A 7,822-nucleotide genomic window follows, 5' to 3' on the forward strand; every position below is an offset into this window, starting at 1 on the left:
ATACTACTTGGATAGCAAGTGCTTATAAATGGGAATGGCTCATATCATATGATAAGCCATCTTGGGCTCCATGGGCTAATTACCTCATTCAATCCAAAGACAACCCTGAGAGGTAAGGAGTACTGTTTTCCCCCCATTTCATGGATGCAAAAACTGAGGCTTGGCCAGATTAGACACTTTTCCAAAGCCACTCAATCAGGAAGCAATGGAGATATATCTTATTTCCAACTTGTTGGATTCTGAAAATCTTGGGTCTCTTATCTTACAACCGTCCCTGATGGATTCCTTCCTTCCTTCCTTCCTTCCTTCCTTCCTTCCTTCCTTCTTCCTTCCTTCTTCCTTCCTTCCTTCCTAGATCCCATTCACTTATTTTGAGAGAGAGTGTGTGAGCAGGGGGGGCAGGGAAGGGCAGAGAGAAAAAGAGAGAAAATCCCAAGCAGGCTCCATGCTCAGTGCAGAACCCAAAACAGGGCTTGATCCCATGACCCTGAAATTACCAGATTAACCGACTGAGCCACCCAGGTGCCCCCTCCCTGATTTCTTAAAACAAATGGGAGAACACTGTGTGTGTGTGTGTGTGTGTGTGTGTGTGTACATCTGTATATCGGGTTGGCGGGAAGAGCAACAGTGTTTCTGCCATAGTGCTTCTATTTAGGGGAGGCTTTCAAAATCTTACATATTTTTCCATAAAAGAGCAATTTATTCATAGCACCTCATGACTTCTTCTGTAAATTTTTAGGCTTCTTTCCCCCTAAAACCTCCTAAAAAGGTTCCCACCTGGAGCCAGTATTGTCTCTTCAAAGTCTAGAACGCCTAGCCTAGAGCCTTGATGAACAAAATCCTAGCCTAGAAACCATTGAGGAAAAGACTTTGAATCCAGTTTAACTGTATTCAAATAGAAAGCAAATTTTGAAAAATCCTAGATGTCAAAGGGCAAGGAACAAATGGAGATAATTATTTGCAACCCACATCAAAAGGCCAAATTCCTTAAATTATAAAGAGTTCTTACAAGTCAATTAGAAAAACCCATAATCCAAAAAGGGGTTGGGGGAGAGGGGGAGGAGAGAGATGGTGGATTAAAAACAAAGAAATTCATATGGATTTTAGGCACATGAAAAGAGGCTTAATCTTCCTTACAATTAAAGAAATGCTCCTTTTTTATCCGTCAAAGAAGTAACTAGAAAGACTTTTGGTAATACATACCAAGCCACGCTGTGATGGAAAGAACAAGCATCTTTGGGACCTGCTGGGAATGTAAATTCATGCATACTTGATGCAGGGCAGTGTGGCAATGTTGAGCAAAATATTAATGAAATAAACCTTGATTTAGCAATTTCAATTGGGAAATCAGTATCCTGCAGTTTCTGGTATATTTGTGCCTCAAAGTCAGATGTATGGAATTATTTATAGTAGCAAAAACCTTAGAACATTCTAAATACTCTCCTCTGGGTTCTGAGTCAATATTTTATCTTTATTTATTTTTTTAAGATTTTAAAATTTACTTTAGAGAGAATGCACGGAAGCTGGGGGAGAAGATGAGAGAATTCTCAGGCCAACACCTTCCTGAGCATGGAGCTGGGTACAGGGCCCCATCTCAGGACCCTGAGGTCATGATCTGAGCTGAAATCAAAAGTGTGGCCCTCAACCGACTCAGGTACCCAGGTGCCAGTGGGTCAATATTTTTTGGTGACTCAACACAACAGTAACTCACGTGGCCATGAAAAAGGACATTAGACAGTACAACTGCATACCTGGAAAATCTGGCTCCTGCAGCGGTCACTTTTAATATCCTCCTTTTCTCCACAACAAAATTATTTTCCTTAATAATTATGAAATGGAACAATGGAGTGCAATTTGCTTCATTGAACTTTGTATATATAAATCATGCCAGTAAAACACTTCCAATTAAAATATTACGGTCCAAAATAGGAAAACAAGTAATGGATTGGTACTTTATAATCACAGTAATATGTCTTTTGACCAAAGGGGGAAAAATTTCTACCTGCACCATTTGTCTGTCACAATAATGAATAATAAATAACTTTATGTTATGTTTTTAGGCTTTCTGCATATTTATCAATGACTTTAATAGTGATTTTTTTTGCATATGCATGTTCAATGGATATGAAGCAACAGATACACAAGCAGGAAAAGTCTTTTATTTATTTTTTTAAGATTTTATTTTTTTTTTAAGATTTTATTTATTTATTCATGAGAGAGGCAGAGGCAGACACAGGCAGAGGGAGAAGCAGGCTCCATGCAGGGAGCCCGAATGGGACTCAATCCTAGGACTCCAGAACCACACCACGGGCTGAAGGAGGCACTAAACCGCTAGGCTACCAGGGCTGCCCTAAGATTTTATTTTTGAGTAATCTCTATATCTAACATGGGGCTCAAACTCACAACCCTGAGATCAAGGGTCACACACTCCACTGGCTGAGCCAGCCAGGCACACCCAAGAGGGAAAAGTCTTAAAAGGATAAATTTGATAGAGATTCACAAAAATTCCTTTTCACAATACATTCCAGAAATGGCAGTATTGTCCACGTCTTTGTATCTTCAGATCAGTTCTTGCAGCTTTCGGATGTCTCCATAGTTGAAAATTTCCACCAAAACAATTCACTAGAGAGTTCATTACACTTAATAAAAATTTCTGAAGTTTTCCTTCTATAAAAATCAGCTCATGGCTGATTGCTTTCATTTGGTTGGTCTTTGTTTATTTCCAATCAAAGGCTATTTATTCAGAGCTTGCTGTAACAAGGGACTCGGCCACCATCGCTTGCGTTTTGATAGAGAATCTAAGGCAGGCAGAGTAATGGGGAAGCTTTATGAGTGGGGAGAGAGGAAGGCTTTAGGTCAGCTCTGAGTGGAGGCTGTTGGCTCGGGAAGCTGAAAGCAGAGACTAACTAGAAACCGGGCATTCTATGTGAGCAATTAGGGAGCTTATCTGACTGTCCCTGGTTGGTCCTCAGTTGGAAGTGGGAACAAAATGCGGGGGAGAGTTGGCAATTATGAATCAAGTCCTGGCCATTTTGAGCTGATGGTGATCCGGGCTATTTCTTGGTTTTCCTGGATTGTTAGAGATAGCGGCAGTCTGGCTCCTGGCAAGTCTCACCTGGCAGGCTGGCTTCCCGGGCTGTTTGTTATATGTAATGGGTTGGGTTTCCTGGGGTGATTGCTGCAGGGCTGTGGGCCAGGCTTCTGTTTGTATATACGGGCTGGTCATTGTCCTTTTGGGTAGCCAGGCTCATAATATTAACATTATGACATTCTTTGCTTTAGAACAAGCCTCAAGTTGGTGAAAATGGAGACATTTAAACACTGTCATTTTCATTTCTACCAGTAAAACCAGGATCTTCTACCATTTCTCTTGCTATTCTTCTTTGAAACTTGCTTTTTTTTTTCTTTCCTATATATGTATCCACTTCCTTACATTTTGTTGTTGCATAGTTATTGACTTTCTCCCTTGCTAAGCCACAGTAGCTTTCACACAGTTTTCTCGGTGAGGATCTTCAGGGTACCATTCTAAAGGCTAATTCTGCCTCTAGACAAATGTTCTTTTTTTTATGATTGATGAACTTCACTTAAAACTGCACATGAGAAAAAGAACTCCGAAAAGAAAAAAAGACGTAGATAGCTATCATTATTTCTAATCCATTGTTTAAGTTCACAAATGGGTGATACAACAGAGCCTGGACACACAGACCAGCGCCCAAAGTGAGTACAAACAATTATAATTCAATATGATGATACTCTGAATAGGAACACATGTGGTGGGACACCTGGCTCAGTGGTTGAACACCTGCCTTTGGCGCAGAGCGTGATCCTGGAGTGCCAGGATTGAGTCCCGTGTCAGGCTCCCTGCATGGAGCCCGTTTCTCTCTCTGCCTGTGTCTCTGCCTCTCTCTGTGTGTCTCTCATGAATAAATTAATAAAATCTTAAAAAAAAAAAAGGAACATATGTGGCTGAGTCTGTGTGTCAGAGGATGACCAGACCACGTAACTAGGAAATCTCCCAATGCTATGTAGAATTCAATGCCTTTTAAAGGATAGTCCACAAGTGTGCTCATTTGGAGCTTACAACTACATTATTGAAACTCGACAGAAATCATTGAGCTATAATCATTTACAACTTAGAGGAACAAGAGATACTTTTGGTGATGGAATATTTTATCCCTGACACTGCCTAGAATTGCTGGTGCCTGGTGACAATATAAAAGAACTGATTGACAGTTAGTTGGTTTTATTATGATTTGTAAATTCTCTACAGACCCTGGGGGCACTCCTGCTATCCCCAGTCCCCCACCAGTATGTCTCTGGAAGTGTATTAACACCACGGGATGCTCATCAAGAGGGGGTAAGGGAAGCCTCAAAAGCAAGGAATACAGGGTGCATACACCGTATGCTCCCAGTTGCGAGTATTTTAAGTGAGGTATGCACTTCCATCTACAACCATACTTCAGCATGGAATAACTGCAGAATGGCAGAAGAAGTCATTCAAATGGCTGTGTATCAAGAGGCCTGGGAAACTAAGGGGTGAGATGGGAGCTAGTTTGGTGAGACTCTGGTGAGAACTGTGCATTGAGACACCTACCTGGATCTTGGCTGAGAAGTCAAGAGCATCTTGACTTTTCTTCAGCATGCCTCACTGAGGGTCCTGACTTCAATGTTCTGTGACTGGTCAGAAATGTAGGTGACTAATCAAAGATCAGCAGTGGCTGTAACGTAATCTTGAGGGAGGTCCGGTTTCCAGTTCTTATCGCTTGCAAGCAGCCCCAGGCCGCAAGTGGGCGGCCATAGGGTGCAGTCACCACCTCCCAGGATAAATTATTAATACCGCCCCGCCCAGTGAGCTAGAATCGCATCATACCTTGCTGCTATGCATAGCAGGATCCTAAGCCAGCGGGGAGGAAGCTTTGAATGGCTCAAGCACAATAACTCTTAACAACCCATGCTCTCTCCTTGCAGGATGGCATCCAAGGTAATGTGTGTGGAAAGTGGCCTCCCTCTGACACCTTCTCTTGTATCAGGAGCTGTTGAAACAACAGTGACAGCTGGGCCTTCAGCTGGGATGGAGCCAGAACTAGGATCACAGTTAAGATTCTGAATTTATTTGGTGGACATTTTGAGATGATTGGTAGACATCCCTCTTTTATTGGTTGGGACAGTGGTGCGTGATCCCTTAGGATGGAAGTGTGTGAGGTGTTACCAATTCATTTCGGATTGCCCTAGGCAGTGCTGTCAATCAACCTTTCTGTGATTATGGAAATCATCTATATTCTGGAGGTCCAATGCAGTAGCTGCTGGCCATATGTGACTTCTGAGTGCCTGGAATGTGGCTAGTATGCCTGGGGAACGGAATTTTAAATTTCACTTAATTTTAATTAGTTTGGAGAGCCACATGCAGCTAGTGGCTGCTGTGTTGGACAGTATAAGTAGAACCTTAAATAATAGGCACCTATGATTTTTGAAGAAAATCATGAGTAGTAATTACCCTCATATGTGAGACTGTTTGCAAACCGATCCCAGATACATTGTGTTTACTTTTAGATGCACTAACCCCAAATTGTCCCAGGGAAAGATCACCCTGAGAAGCCTAAACTGAGCTATTTTCCTAGGCAAGTAGACAATGACAATAATTCTCCTGGGGGTAATGGAAGACAGAATTTGAGTGTCAAGCCTACTAGCTTTTTCCAGGAGTTCATTAAAAGCTTAAAGATGTAAAGGACAATTTTTTTCCTGACCTTTTTTTTTTCCTTTGCGTGACCATCTCTATTTGTCTATTTGGAAAACACTATCTTCTGAAAGATAATTTTTTCCTTCTCTAGAAAGACAGAAAAGGTTACAAAAGCATTGATGTATGTAGCTAGAATAATTTAGTAGCCAGCCACTGACTTCTCACACACAGTGAAGAAACTCTAGCTACAGCCTGTCACAGATCCATTCAGTCAATGATCCATTTATATAGCACCTAATACTGTCACCTTGGCAACTGGTTAACTCCAAATGGCACTGTCCTTGGCCGAAAATGTACTTGAACCCCCAGAGGTCCTGGTTTCACCGACCATTCCTGCATATTCTAAGACCATGTCTTAGAATAGTAACTCTAGGAAGCATGATTCACGGGGAGAAATAATTTGGTTCCTTGGAGAGGAGTATTCACTGTGGAGCAGGCTTTGCAGAGAAAATGTAACAGGTAGGACTATCCTCAAGCAAGGTGTCATATGGCTTTTTCTATTATCATGGTTATATGAAATCCATGTAGAAGTACACATTGCAGATTCATCTATATCTGGTTATACTTTCTAAAAAATGAAGGAAAGTCATCCTTTCTTAACTTGTGAATTAATTCTCAAATTTCTTTGGTAAACGTTTGAATAGAAATACTACTTCATAAAAACAAGCCAACTATTGATATATCCAGCATCTTGGATGGATATCAAAGGCATTATGTTCAGTGGAAAAAAAAAGATAACTTCAAAAGGTTATGTACTCTGTGACTCTATTTACATATTCTTCTTGAAATAATATGATTATAGAACTGAAGACTGGAATGTGGGTGGCCAGGAGGTAGAGAAACTGGTTGGTATGACTTTAGGAAATGATGGAGCAGTTCTGTATTTTGATTGTCATGGTGGTTACATGAATACACACATAGAATAAAATTATATAGAAGCATACAACATGACTGCATATAAAAATTAGTGAAATCTTAATAAAGTTTGAATATTATCAAAGTGTTGATTTCCTGGTACTATAGTTATTAACTTTGGGGGAGGCTGGATGAAGGATATGTGGGATCCTTCTGTACTATTTCTGTACTATTGTGAGTCTATAATTATTTCAAAATAAAAAATATTTCTTAAAGTCTTATTTGGAAATATTAGCAATGGAGCCATTAGAAATGACCTCTGAAGGAGCTGGGCTTGATGAACAAAATGAATAAAGATGCTAACATAAACTGAGCACTTGGTTCATGCCACGTGAAGATCATCCACATGTTGGCATTTTTAGTTCATGTTTTAGTTCAAGTTTAGTAATTTATTCAAAAGCTCACTTTGTGCAAATCATCTGGGCAGTTGCCTCTTTCCTCCAAGTTAGTTCAATTGTAGGAACTTGCGTTTGGTCAGAAATCAGGAAGCTCCCCTGCGGGATAATGAGGAAGCGACTCATGATTTACAGCCATGTTCAATGTCTGTACAGAATGGCTTCCATCATGTTTCTTTCTTTCTTTTTACAGTCTTAGTTTTAAGGTCCAGTTTCTAGAACATAAGTATTACTACTCTGGTTTTCTTTTGACATCCATCCGTAAATGTTTCACCATCCCTCTCACTTTTGATCTGCAGGTGTCCCTAGGTCTAAAATGAGTCTCTTGTAGGCAGCATATAGACAGGTCTTGTTTGTTATTGTTGTTTACCCATTCTGAGACCTTATGTCTTTTGATTGAAGCATTTAGTCCATTTATATTCAAAGTAATTACTGATAGATGGACACCTGGGTGGCTTAGTCATTTAAGCATCTGACTCTTGATTTTTGGCTCAGGTCATGATCTCAGGGTCATGAGATTGAGCCCTGTGTTGGACTCTGTGCTGAGCATGGAGTCTCTTAAGGGGATCTCTTGCTCCCTCTCCACCAACCCCCCTTGTGCTCTTTCTCTCTCTCTCTCTAAAAAAAAAATGATATATATTTCTTGCTATTTTATTACTTGTTTTGTCATTGTTTCTGGAGATATTCTCTGATCCTTTCTTGTCCTTGTCACTTTTGGTATCTCTTCTGCTGTTTTATGATGGAATGTTCTGAATATATCTGCTAGGTCCATCTG

This window comes from Nyctereutes procyonoides, unplaced genomic scaffold (assembly GCF_905146905.1).
Source record: "Nyctereutes procyonoides isolate TBG_1078 unplaced genomic scaffold, NYPRO_anot_genome, whole genome shotgun sequence".
Taxonomy (NCBI): Eukaryota; Metazoa; Chordata; class Mammalia; order Carnivora; family Canidae; genus Nyctereutes; species Nyctereutes procyonoides.